This window comes from Camelus bactrianus, chromosome 33 (genome assembly GCF_048773025.1).
Source record: "Camelus bactrianus isolate YW-2024 breed Bactrian camel chromosome 33, ASM4877302v1, whole genome shotgun sequence".
Classification (NCBI taxonomy): Eukaryota; Metazoa; Chordata; class Mammalia; order Artiodactyla; family Camelidae; genus Camelus; species Camelus bactrianus.
Genome location: NC_133571.1, coordinates 16,273,254 through 16,287,080, shown reverse-complemented (window position 1 = coordinate 16,287,080; position 13,827 = coordinate 16,273,254). Strand labels below are relative to the sequence as shown.

The following is a 13,827-nucleotide window of genomic DNA, read 5'->3' as shown; positions in this document are numbered from 1 at the left end:
CTGTGAAAACAACCAAAGAAAGTCCTTGGACGTTACAGACTATTGTTTGTCATGTGAGCTTCCATTTTTAGCATTAGTTTCTTTGAAGTAAAGTGTAAAATGTTTATGTTAAAGAACGAGTTGACCAGGATAGAGACATGAACAGTCTGGAGGCAGATTAGAAACAGTACACCTGGCAAGCCAGCCTTCTGTGAATCAAACCCCTTGAAGACAGTGGTTTAATCAGGCAAGAACCTACCTAACTGCATTGTCATTAGGCCCACATTACTCCATGTTACCGTGGAACAAATTGTCCAGTGCCTTGATAAAATTCAAATGCATACGTCTGTGGCAGCATTTCCCACAATGTGTTCCAAGCAACACCGGATCCTGTGGAATTCTCCAATCACGGGTGATCAAAAACTGCTCAAAGCAGTGGGACTATTCCTTCTTGAAGACGTCTAAGCTACAATGTCATAGAAAAGGCTTCCAGGTGTTCTAGAGGATAAAGAACCTGTGTAACTTCATATAACACACTGTCTCACAAACTTATCCAAACATGGAGCTGTAATATCAATAGAGCCAGCTTCTGTGCAGTGTACTTTGGGGAACACTGGTTTCCAAGCCGAGCTAAATTCTCCCAATAGAGTTTTTGTCTTCATAGATTTCCCTCGCCTTCTTAGAGCTAAGCAAATGCCGAAACATTTCCTCTGCAGCTCTCCCACTGTCCTCTGGGCCTATATTTTACATTTTATTTTTATTTTTCTCTATTCTTCCTTTGCTTTCCTTTTTCTGCGCAAGTAGCATTTCCACCAGTTTCCTTAGAAACACCAAAACAGCGGATCAGACCGGCTGATGGAACGCACCATCCGGGCTGTGTACTCCATGTGGGGTCTGGAACAGTGTCAGGTCAGAGATTGTGATTACGGTTTAGAGGATGATCAGATTTGTGGGAGCGATGGGGTTTGAGTTTCATCAGAATGGGAGCTCTGGCCAGATTGCCTGCGCTGGAGGGGTGCCTGCAGGTGGTGAGTGGGGAAGAAAGAAAGAACATTCTAGCAGTGATGCTTCATTTAGTATTGGACGTTTACTTTGCACTGCACACTGTACTAAGTTCTGGACAATTACAAGCAAATGATCCATATTCCATTAGAAGAGTTCATTGTCCAATGAGAGAGACAAACAGGTAAATAATTATGTGAGGATCATAAATATTATAAGAAAGGCAGGTTTCAGATGTTGTTGGATCAAAGGAGAAAAATTAGGAACTCTGCCCAGAATCTCACCTTTGCCTCCATTTTCAGCCTTAGTACTAAACGTGCAAGGAAGTGGACACTATGTGTGTGATAGAGACTCCATCAGAAAGGGTAAGGAACTAAGTTACCAGACGTCTCCAGTGCACTTAGGCTTCCCACCTGAAAAATTTGTGTCTGAGTCAGGGAAGGTCAGAAGGCACAGAATCAAGGAACCAGCAAAGATGGTGTCATAAAGCCCTAAAAACAAAGACTTCTTGGTTTGATGGCTCTGAATAGTCATTTTGCTCAGTTAACTGCCAGCTGTTGTACCTGGCATTTGAGTGCCCCGGTACAGCTCACAAACTGCACTCCGCCTGTTGCTGTCAACAATCCCGTAAGGCTCTTTAGATTGTCCCAATTTATAGACGAGGAAAAGAAGCCCAGTGTCACAGGTAGGACAACCCCCATGGAAGTGGAAGGAAGGAGAAATTAACTCCCCACTTCTTCAGACATCAAGTCCATTTTTCTTTGAAATGAAATTTCTGAGCGTATAAGAGAAATACCAGAGGAAAAACCTATTTAGTAATTTTCCCAAAGGTAGGTGATGAGAAGGGGATACCCAGAGAACACAGGGTGATGGCAGTCCTTAACCTGGATTATCAAGAAAGACCTGCAAGAGAACGTTTCCTTCCAAAAAGTTCAAAGTAATTTAAGCACAGACATATCCCAATGACAGTCCCCCAACTAAAGAGCATGATGGCCTTAATTTTACAGATGCGAAAACTGAGGCATCAAAGGAAAAGGTGAATTGTCCAAAGATATTTTCTAGGATGGAGATCAACTCCATCTGCCCCTCATCAGATAGGAGGGTAACTCAGGTACAGCCAGGGGCCACCAGCTTTCACTCCCCTGCTGAGACTCTCTGGGTAGATGTCCTCTCCCACCCAGAGATGAGCGGTCAGTGGAAGAGACCTTTGTTCAGAAGAAGTCATCCCTCACACTGCGGCCACTTTTAACAGCAAGGAGAACCAGGATGCGAGCGCCTAGGCCTGGCGTCCCAGTCTCCAACAAGCCTTTTTTTTTTTATCTTATCATTGAGAAAGATATAAAAAGAAAGAGAGGGGCACACAGTAGGGGTGAGTAAACATAATCTTTCACAGCCTCTTGCCTATCCCATCTTCCTCCTCCCTCTCGAGCTCTCTGTGTTCTTGGCATAATTCTTCCTCAACAGCCCCCTTGGGCACCTTTCTGCTCATTATTCTGTGTGCCTCGACAAATCTGCAAACGGTTCACTCCTTCCAAACCCACCTAATCTGACATGTCAGGGGATTTTTACCAGAGAACAATCAAGTGTTTGCCTGGGGGACGGACTCATGGACTAGATTTCTTCTGTTTTTATAACATGAAGGAAGGAGCGTCATCTACATCAGGCCCCTGGGAACCCCACTTAATAGGCTGTGCGTCAGGGAACTTTCCAAAGACTGCTTTGGAAGATGTCCTCCATGCTGCTGGAATGTTCTTTGATCATCTGAGCAATTGCTAATGTCTATTCCATGTCTCGGTAGCTTCTTGTTGTTGACCTGGGGTCATTCTTTCATTCAGTGTATTGAACATGTTCGAAGAGACAGGTCGTTGTCAGAAGGTACGCAGCAGCTATAGTGTGCCTTTGTCTCATCAGAGGACAGAAGGAAGTACCCAGGAAGGGCGTATACAACTCAGCTATTTTTGTTAGTCTGCAGTGTTTGGGAACGAGAGGTCCATAGGAGGTCTTGTTCCAGTTGATGTGGTCAGAACATCTTGCAAGAAAAAGTGAAAAGGAAAGAAAATCAAGTATCGTCCTCTTTAAATATGGTCCAATCTAGTCCAATCCTTTGGCTTCACCTTCCCTGAAATTAGGAAATGGTGCTTTCCATGGTTAGCCCTTGGAGATGTAAATAGAAGGAGTGTAGTCACCCCCAGAAAGGCACAAGGTAACCCTATAAAGTGGCATTTCTTCAATTTGAACAGTGTATGGATGCCTTTTTAGAGAAAAACAACTCTCATGTAGCCCCATGTTGATTCAATTTATTTTATTTTAATGTTTCCTAAATATGTATATGTAACCATAAAAGTAGGCATAAATTCCTCATGCATATAGCCTTCATGCAGTGCAGTCTAAATTAATTTGCAAATTGAAGACCAACAAAACTAAAAGTTAATACTGGAATCATTACCATTAATTTAGCTGGACCTGGAGCAGCCTGGGGGAAACTAACATTTGCTCATAATGTGAGTGTGAGTCCCAGTGCTACGGTGTTCATACCTGCTCTTGAGTTTGATCTGCCTGTGCTGTTTCCCGCTCCATCCCTTAAATACGAACATCCTAAAAGGCCACCTGTCTTCAGTACACGCTGAAGTCCTCTGGTTTTCACCAGCGTGTGAGTGAATTTGACCTCACCCCTTTTCTCACTAGTGAAACTGGTACTGCTTGGCCCTAACACAGATGCAGCCGGAGCACTGGAATCACACGGCAGGATTCAGTTCTTCCAGATGCTTCAGAATACACACATACGTGTCTTTAAAATCATCAAAATGAAAAGGTTACATAGGAAACCTCTCATTAAGAACTTTTGACTTTCCAAGACTACGCCTGTAGCCTCCCTTGAGGATCCTATATTCCTGCTTGACAAATATGACCAAGGAACCACCCGAGCTGCTTCTGTCAGAGCCCGTAATGACCCGGGTCCCATACCGCTGCCCAGGCAGAGCTGGCTATGCCGGCATCTCAGAGATGTGGGAGACGAGGGAGGAGGCACGGCTGCTCAGACTGAGCCATTTCAGGAGTCTTCCAGATGGAAATCAGGCAAAAACTCAGTTCATTTGGAATATCTTGCACTTGCCGCAAATGGCTGAGAAGATTATTATGATCCAACCCTGTGTAAGATGCTTTTATGGGATGTTATAAAAGAGAAAACACACACACACACTGGGTAGCAAGAGAGCCAGGATGACATAATGGCCTGTTTCATCTGTAATTTCAGTGATTATATAAATGATGAATAAAATCCAACTACAAGTGCTTTTTTATTAGCTTCTCGATGGGGGAAGATCTGAAAGCTTGACCCCTGGAAAGTAATAGCCTCCTTTAGAGGTACCCAGAGCTGGAATAAGGCTGGGAATCTGGACTTTGACCTGAAGCTCTTAAAGAGAATACTGCTTATCACTCCCCCGGGGACAGAGAGAGTTTTTACAATGAGATCATCTTACACTGGAGAAGTTGTATAGATGACTCTTGAAAATCAAAGGAACCTACCCCAAAATGGCTTCTGTCAGGGGGCGGCTGAGCTGTTCACCAAAGGCCTCCTGCCTCGACTAGGGCAGAGAAAGAGCGCAGAGGTCATGCTGCTGATATTCGTGACAAGGAAGCAGGGGGTTCTATCTCTATATGGAGGTTACTGGATAGAACCAGACCTGAGTCATTCTCCCCAAAAGTGTTTGAACTCAGATCAGTTCCCTAAAAGCCAGCAAACCAACTGCTGGGCAAACTACCTAACCATACAGCACGTCAGATATCCTCTAGCCAGGGCGACCACAATCTGCGTTCTTTCCAAAAGACTGAGATCTCCGGGTAATACCTCTGCTGGGCTAGCCTCCCTGGGGGAGGTACTTTGTCATGCCGGGCTGAGGCTGTCTAAGCCTGCTGCCCGTCAGGCATTTGTGGTTGGCAGCAACATCACTTCTAGTGCTACCTGATTGAACTAAGAAGGTAACTGCGGCCTATCTCAAGGGATGATCTAGGTGTCAGCAATTCACCAACCATTCAGATAATCTGGGACCTTGTTCCCTAACAATGGATTCAGCTAATGTGCACTGAAGAGGTGGGGGCAGATGAAAGCAGCCCTCCTGGGTAGAAGCGGGCAGTGGAGAGAAAGGGTTTGCACATCTCTCCACCTCGCAGGGTGATACCCAGTATCCATTAGAGAGACACCTAACCATCTGTAGCTGTCGAATCCAAACTGCCCTCTTTTAAGATCCTATTTGTTTTCTTGCCAGATCAATGCTCTTATCTGTAATTGTGTGGACCCCCAGCAACAGCCAATAACCAGTTAACATGCAATTCAATTTCAGAAGAAAAGAAATGTCTTAATTCAAACATTTACTGTACAAAGGAGAAAATGCCCTTAGTGAAATTGATGGAAGGAAGCTCAGAGACTATAACGTATAAATCAGCTTGCCTGACCGGAGCAAAATGATAGCAGGAAATAATACAGGTATCAGAACAGACAAACGCAACTTAGCTCAGTCTTTTGATTTTTAACCCTGGGTCTGCCATCATTACTATACCCTGATGACAATGGTTGTCAACATGCCTAGATCTAAACTAGCATAACAGTTGGAACAATGGTCCAAGTTTCTAGTGCTCCCGTTGGTCGTAACTTCTGATGAGAGTGATGGCTCCTCTGCCTCCTATGTTCTTCAGGTCTTGGTCCCCAAACAGGTGTCTTCAGATGCCCATTAATCTGTCATCAGACCCCATCCTTGATTTTTTTTTATTTGAAATGGTTGCAAAGAAACATTTCTACTTATTGAGACACTCTTGTATGTGCAGAGGCTGTGCTCTGATTGGCATTTTTGTAAACGGCCGAATCTCATCTCCATACCATGCGCCAACACATTTGCTTATGAAGCAAAACATCGCTGAAAGTGCTCTAAGCAAGTAGGAATTTTCAGCTGAGAAAAGAGAATAGCTAAGTCTTTGCTAAGCCTGTATCCTGCTTTCCTTGCCACAGAGCTAGACCACACCCTCTCCTTCCTTTTCCGTTGGGTGTAGCCATGTCACTGACCTCCAGCCAGAGGAATCGAACCTGCGTGAACAGAAGTGAGGTGAAGATGGCTTCGCTTGAAGGCTTAGCCCTAAAAAATCTCTCACCTACCATTCTTCGTGTTCCTTTCTTTTGCATTAACTTGACACAGATTAAAAATGACAGTTTTGGAAGTCAAAGTGTTGATGGGAGACATCTGGGTCCTTGAATCAGCATTTGGGAGAGAGCTGGGCCTCAAATGGGAAGACCTACTTTATACTTTATCTGAGAGAAAAGTAAACCCCTTCCATGTTAGAGTAATTTGGGGTTTGTTTGTTACAGCAGCGAGCGTAAACACTGATAATACAACGTGTCCTACTGAACATAATGGGAAGGGGAGGTGATAGTTCAAGATTTCCAAGTTTTAGGATGTTTTTCTCCCAAAATGAATTTTTTAAAAAAGACCACAGCATCTTCATTTGCTTTGAGATTCAAATTCCTTGTCTGAGAAACAAAAAGGAGAGAAAGAATTTTGGACTAAATCTTTGTGAACCCATATAATTAGTGCTCCTACTTTTCTGCTCAGACAATTCAAAATCCTCCCTTTTATTGCAAAAGAGGAAATGAAAACCATAGGACCTTATAATGCAAAAATCTCCATTTTCCAAGTAAGATGGAGAAAAGTCAAAACCAAGGCGATGTAGAAACTGAAATAAGCGTGGAATCTATTAGAAATTAAACCAGCTAGTTACACCTGGCTTTAACATTGCTTTGGGGCTTTTCATTGCTACATAGGACTATGTAACAAAACGGTGTATTATGAAAAGAAGAAAGAGTAGAGGGAGAGATGGAGGGAAGGGGAGAGTGGCAGAGAGTGCTGAAACTTAAATAGGAAGTGAAGCAACATTTAGCATTCGTTCCATGACTCTGTAACCAGCCAACTCTGATAACGTGACCCCACCTGTTAACGAAAAGAGCTATCGTTTGGTTCCTGCTTGTTTGACCATTGCTCCTCCAACAAATGAATCTCACGTGTACATAGACACAAACTCCCACACAAGCAGACTTAGAGACAGCAGGTCATAATTTTCCTTCAGCATTAATTCCAAGAATTGCTGCACTGTTAAATTCTGTCTTCCAAACAAACTTAACCTTCGTGTGTAAGTGATTTAGCATTACATCTCTTCATATTAAGGAAAAAATAATTTTCTTCAACACACAGTGTCTAATTAATCCCCGGTATGATATGTAATTTACATTAAATGTTTAAAACGTTCCCAACACACCTTAATCCGCTAATCCTTTCTCTTCTCAAGAAGGGTCTGACAAAAATCGGCCATTTTTCAGCCCAAGAGAGCTGAGACCCACCATTCAACAATACGCTGTTTTCGTGAGTAGCTCCCTTGGTTGGCATGACACTGCAAAGCACTGTGCAATGCCAAACACCCAACTCTCTGGATTAAAAGCACAGTAATTCCATGAAGTTTTTTGTTCTGAGTTGAGAGAATGGTTCTGTAGTGAGTCACACCTCTTCAGACTTATCAGAGTAGCATTATGTTAAGTATTTCATAGAATGATCTTTTCTCTCTCTCTCATGAGACAAGGGAAAATTTCAAGTAGTTTTGTGGATCTCGCCTGCAAAGTTTCATAACTAAAATTTAGTTTTAACCTCAAACACTAAGAAGATTAAAAAAAAAAAAACGAACTGAATTTTACGGAGAAATGGTCTGCCTCAATCTGGCTCTGTGGCTAAAAGAGTTTCAGTAATAAGAAAGGTTTACTGTTCCTTGGTCCATGAAACATTGAGCATGATCAAGAATCAAGATTCCAACCACAACAGGTACAGGAAGTGGAGAATGAAGACGCAGTAGGATTTCCCCATGCCTTCTCTCTCAAATGTCACTGCCTTTTACCCAGCACGGACAGAAGGTTAAGAGCCGGAGCTCCCAGGAGCTCTGAGCTTGAATGCCACTGGTCCCTGAGCGTTCTCTGTTGAGCTGTTTAATCAGACACAGGAGAACAAGTCCAATCTCAGAGGGGAAGGCTCTGTGGCCAGATTCTGGGTGTGTTCTGGACTCAAACCAAAGAGAATTGAGTATGGAAATCACTTGTGACATACAAGTCACACTTCTTCCCAGTTGCCTATTTATTTAGTGCCTTGTTTCATACCACACAGCACTGAAACAGATCCTGGGGTACAGAAGGGGAGAGACTATAAACTGAAATTAGGAAGTAAGAATTGAAAATCAGAGTGAAAGAAAAAGGCAGTGCAGACATGCTAGCCATAACATGGATGCTGTGACAATGTCATGTTCGATCCTGGCAAAAAGGAACTGTAATCAGGAATGTTCTTCAAGCTTTCTGTCTGACTGAGGTTCTTGAAATTTTAGAAGATGAAGAAAAATGTAAAAATAATTTTTAGATAATTTGTAATCCTATCACAGAGAGATTTAGAACTCTTGATACTTTGTTTGTGCTTCCTCCCAGTGCTCTCTATGTTTCATGTGCGTCTCCCGTGCCATTAACTACTTTATGTAAATATGATTTGTAATGGTCTTAAAATGTTACCTCATACGGACATAATTATTCCAGATGCTTCCTTATTATTGGACATTTTGATTGCTTCTGATAATTTGCTATAATAAATAAACTGATAATGAAGAGCCTTACATATAATCTTTGCAGACGTTTCTCATAATTTTCTTTACAATTCTTACAAGTGGAATTACCAGGAACAATGGTTGAAACTTCTCTGTGGTTCTTGAAAACCATTGTCAAATCACTTTCTAGAACATTAGTAGGCATTTCCATTTTAAACAATGACTCCCAAGAGCAATTTCTGAACATTCTTTTCAAGATAAAGTAGTAGTTTTAAAAATTTCACTAACATGATAAGTAGAAAATAGTATTTCATTATTTTTGTTCTTTGATTTCTAATGAAATGGAATACTTTTTTTCCCCTATATTCATTAAGTATTTGATTTATTTTTTGAAGGATAGCCTGTTTACGTGCTTTGCCAGTTTCTGTTTAATTTTTAATTTGTTTGTAATTGATTTATATCTTTCTGCTTTTTAATATAGGCTTTCCACATATTTTATTATAGCTATTTATATTTCTATTCTTGCTACGCTTTAAGTGGGTTCTTTTATTCCTCATATTTACTAAATATTTATAGTAGAAAAATAGCCAAATATCATATACATACTTTGTGACCCACCACTTGAGTCGATGCTAAATTATTCTGAATTATTCTAATTCCAAAGTATTTTGAAAATTATGAATATTAAGTTTCTTCCTTTTGAATAACTTTACTCATTATGTAAGCCTCTTCCCACTCACCTCCTGCCAATTTTAATGAGCTTGATGTTTGTAATTGGTTTAAGATATAGACTCTTTCCCACATTAAGAAAGAATACCGTTTGTCCTACTTCACTGTGATTTTCTTTTTCAATATTGGGTACTAAATTTTATCAGATGTGACTGATAAAATCATGGGGACTTTTATGCTGTTTTAAAAATTGAAGTACAATTGATTTACAGGGCTGTGTTAGTTTCTGGTGTACAGCGAAGAGATTTGATTTTATATTTAAATATATATGTATATGTGTATATAAATTTTTTTCGGATTCTTTTTCATTATAGTTTATTACAAGATACTGAATGTTGTTCCCTGGGCTACACAGAAGGACACTGTTGCTTATCTATTTTATATGTAGTAGTTAGCATCTGCTAATCCCAAACTCCTCTAACTCCCTCCTTCCCCTTTGGTAACCATGAGCTTGTTCTGTCTGTGAGTCTGTTTCTGTTTTGTAAACAAGTTCATTTATATCATTTTCTTAGATTTCACATATAAGAGATATTACATGGTATTTGTCTTTCTCTGTCTGACTTAACGTCGCTCACTATGATCATCTCTAGGTCCATCCACGTTGCTGTAAATTGGTTTTTCATGTTTTGAGTTACTGAAAGACACAGTATTTTTATAAACTTGGATTCTTTTATTCAAGAATTCTCTCTTGTGTGTCAAAATGGGGTTTTTTTTTCCAACCATACTGTTTAACTTCAGTTATTAGTTTATTAGTTATTTATCAGTGTTTTACTTTGAATTTTTTATATCCACAATCATAAAATCAAAATAAAATTCCACAGTATTATTATATGCATTATAGGTCAGATTTTTGTATCAGTTTTATATTAAATGAATTAGATATGTTCATTTATTTATTTAATTTATTTAGGTTATTTCATTTATTTAGTTAATTATTTACTTTATTAAATGAATTAGATATGTTCAATAGTTTTCTCTGTTCTTGAATTTTTTATAGTTCACATTACTTTTACTATTTTAAAGAGCTCATTAGTGGACCTATCTGTCCCTGAAACTTTTATCTGATTTAATAATTCCTTAATAATTCTTTGAAATTTTTGCCATATTATTTCATCTGTTCAAACTTTTCATTTCTGTTTGAATCAACTTTGATAATTTGTAAATTCCCCAGAGATTTTCCATTTTATTGTGTTTTTCAAAGTAGCATGAAGTTTCACATAGAGCATCTTCATTAAAATTATTTTAATAGCACATATACACATATGTAGCATTATATATTGTTCATTTATTTATTTTAAATGTGATCCATTTTTCTTTATTTTCTGATTAAAATGTCTTCTCCTGATTTTTTTTCTGTTTTCTAATTTATTTTTTCCTGTTGTTATCATTACTATTTTATTCCCCCTGCTTTCCTTAGATTGATTTCAGTTTTCTAGCTATTTGACAAAAATTATTATGTATTTTTCATAACTAAATTATTTTAGTCAATGAATTTACTTCTAATTAGAACTTCGGCCATACCCTATAAGTTTTGGTAGACAGTTTTCCTTGTCATCATCTTACAAATAGATTGTGATTGTAATTTTTATTTCTTTGATATACTCACCCAAGGGTGATTAAACATGCCTTTGTGAACCATCTTAACCCCTCAACACACACACAGCACTTCTTGGTCTTTGTTAATATAATCTGAACTTTAAAAACATTTTTCGAGAATTTTTTCAAGGATAATTCTTGACTTCTGCCCTCAATTTTATTACCAAATGTACTACAAATGATACTGTTAAACCCTTGTTCTACTGTTTAAAGTCTTGAAAGAACTATTCTTGATCCTATCGTATTTTACAAATTAATCATTCTTATATAACATTTATCTTGATGCTATTTAGTACTATGAGCTAAACCGTCAGATTTGGTAGCATTAAATTAGTCTGCCCAGGAAACAAGTTTGAAGTAATGTCCTATAGAGATTCTAACTGTAAGCAGCAATGGCTATTACATTGGCATCACATTTACGATGTTTTTACCACATTTGACACAATTCTCCTTTCATCGAGTGAACTCCTACTTTTCCTTCAAAACTCAGGAAAAAACAAATTCAGCTGTTTCTCCTTCTTCATAAAACCGTTCTTAATTTCCGGTTTTCTTGAGGGTCCTCTCAGGACTCCCCAGAGCGTCCTGTACACATCACTACCCCACTGTGTGTACTTACTGCTGGTTTCCTGTGACTGCTTCTTTACTAAGTGTTTGGTGGGGCACGGAGTGGACATTGCCCAGCACAGTGCTGACAATTTGTAGATGGCTAACGAAGGTTTTGTTGAAGGAGGTAAACTAATAAAAGGAAAACTCAAGCAAGCGAGCGGTCCTTTTGAAGGGGCAGGAACCAGTATCTATGTGTCCGTCTCCTCTGATTGGCCTTTTAGTCTTAGTGCTGCAGACAGAAGAAGCTGGAAGGACACCTTGCGAAGTCAGAACGAGACCTCCCTGTGAATTTAGAAAGGAGAACTGGGCTCCAGGAGAGCGGCCACCGCCACGTGAATGGATGAGTTCCTCTTTGCCGTAGAGACAGGGGTCACAGTACACTGTGCGATTTCTGGGAACTTTGTAACTTGCCCCCATCTGTTATTATTGGTTTGCCCTCTTCCATTACTTCCCCAATGGCAGTTTCCAGCAACACCCTCATCTCAGAATGGTCTCTTCCTACTTCAAGCCTAGGTTCATTTTGCATCTCCTCCTCTCTGTCTCCCCTGACCACTGCAGGGGCAGGAGGAGGGACCTCCCTCCAACTCTGAACTTCTTCCCCACCTAATGACCTTACCAGACAGTTGGCTGCTAACACTTACTGTTTTCTACCATCTTTTTCCTCATTAACAGAGTTTGAGATCTTTGAGGATTGGTGGAAAACTGCTTTCTCATCCCTCAAAGTTTCTTGCACAACACCTTGTTTATTATGTGTACTGCTTAAGTGTGACAATGCACAAGTGTATAGATGTGAACCTATATGAGTGTGTACAGAATTACACACCACACAAATACCTATTTCAAAAACCTTCCTCCCAAAACAAAATCAGAAGAAGGGTGATGTGCAGAGTTTTTGTGTAGGGAGGGTAAAGTGATACCAACTGAAAAATTTCCCCCAACACATTCAACTTCACTTCCTTCTACCCTGCCTTCATATCTAGAAAAAACACTCCAAAAACTTTGCCTCCTCTCTTTTGGGAAAGAGAAACACAATCAGTTATTATTTACCGAACTATTTCTGTGTTTCCTTACGTTGAGATTAGACCAAGATTTCCTGGAGAAAGCTTAAAACACTGTCCCATAATCATCAGTAGTCACAAGAAACCTTCTGACATGAGCATTTACTCCTCTGCATCCCCAAAATATACATATATATACATACAAGTCATTGTCTGGAACCTGGAAGTACATATGTAAACCCAGGAGCACATATGCACCAAGACACACGCTCATGTGTATTATGCATTCCTCTCACGGACTTGGGAGGACCCTCCCTGACAGAGTAAAGATGCAGCTTGAGGGCTCTTGGGGCACAGTAGGTTTCTAATACCAGCTGGCATCAAGCACTGGTCCAGGCAGGCAGAAGGACCATGTGGCTGAATTTCAGGGTAATTAAGGATGTAAAAGGAAGCCCTGAGTGCCACTGGGCACTTAGCAGCATGTGCAAGATTCTCCCAGCAGGGACCCAGGTGGGCATGAGGCCAACAATCTTGCCATCCCCTGCCACTTTTGGCAAGTGAGGCTGAGCCTGCTCTGGGGAACGTAAATGTAAGAACGGTGGTGGCAAAGAAGCTTCACATTAGGCAGCCAACACGTTTTGCTCTGTCTGCCCTAGTGTCAGTTGCATGCTGTTCTCCCCTAACTCTGTCAGCTCTCCTTAACAGTCCACTGGGGTGGTTCCCTCTGTCCCCAGCTGGGTTATCAGCACAAACAGTTGTGAGGGAGATGTGGTCAGCAGAAGCTGCCCTCTGACTGCTCATCATCTGACCTAAGCCTGCGGCTCAGCAGGCAGCTTGTGACTCTGGCTAGGGCATTTCCCTCCAGGTCTCCTTTACCTCGCATCACTTCTGTCTGTCGGTGTTTGACTGGGCTCCGTGGTCACGGGACCCTTCCCCAGCATCACATAACAGCAAAACTTAGAAGTCAATGGTTTTACCTCCTCTGAATGTCCCTTGCTTGACATCTTAACTCAGAAACACCTTCAATAAGAATTAATAAATATGTCACTTATGGTAGAATGTTAGGTTTTGTAATCAGTGGACAAGAGAACGATGTTTGGAAGGCAGTCTTCCCGGAGCTCCTTGATTATTTGTAGGGTTCACTCTAATATTTTTATCCCTTTTCCCAGCCCTACCTCCTTAGAATTGCCTTGGTCCTAAATTTCCCTAAGATGTACCAGTGTGTACGAGGCTGCTTTAACTTCTGTGCTTATACAAGTGGATGCCTAAGAAGCTCTCCTCTTCTTGTTCTTTGGAAAGAACA

The 13,827-nt window shown here is 40.6% G+C and overlaps 1 long non-coding RNA gene across 3 annotated transcripts in view; it reads left to right on the top strand.

The window, feature by feature from the left end:
- LOC123611928 (uncharacterized) overlaps positions 1-13,827 on the top strand; it is a 175,612-nt gene that overhangs the window by 73,030 nt on the left and 88,755 nt on the right. The window lies entirely within an intron of this gene.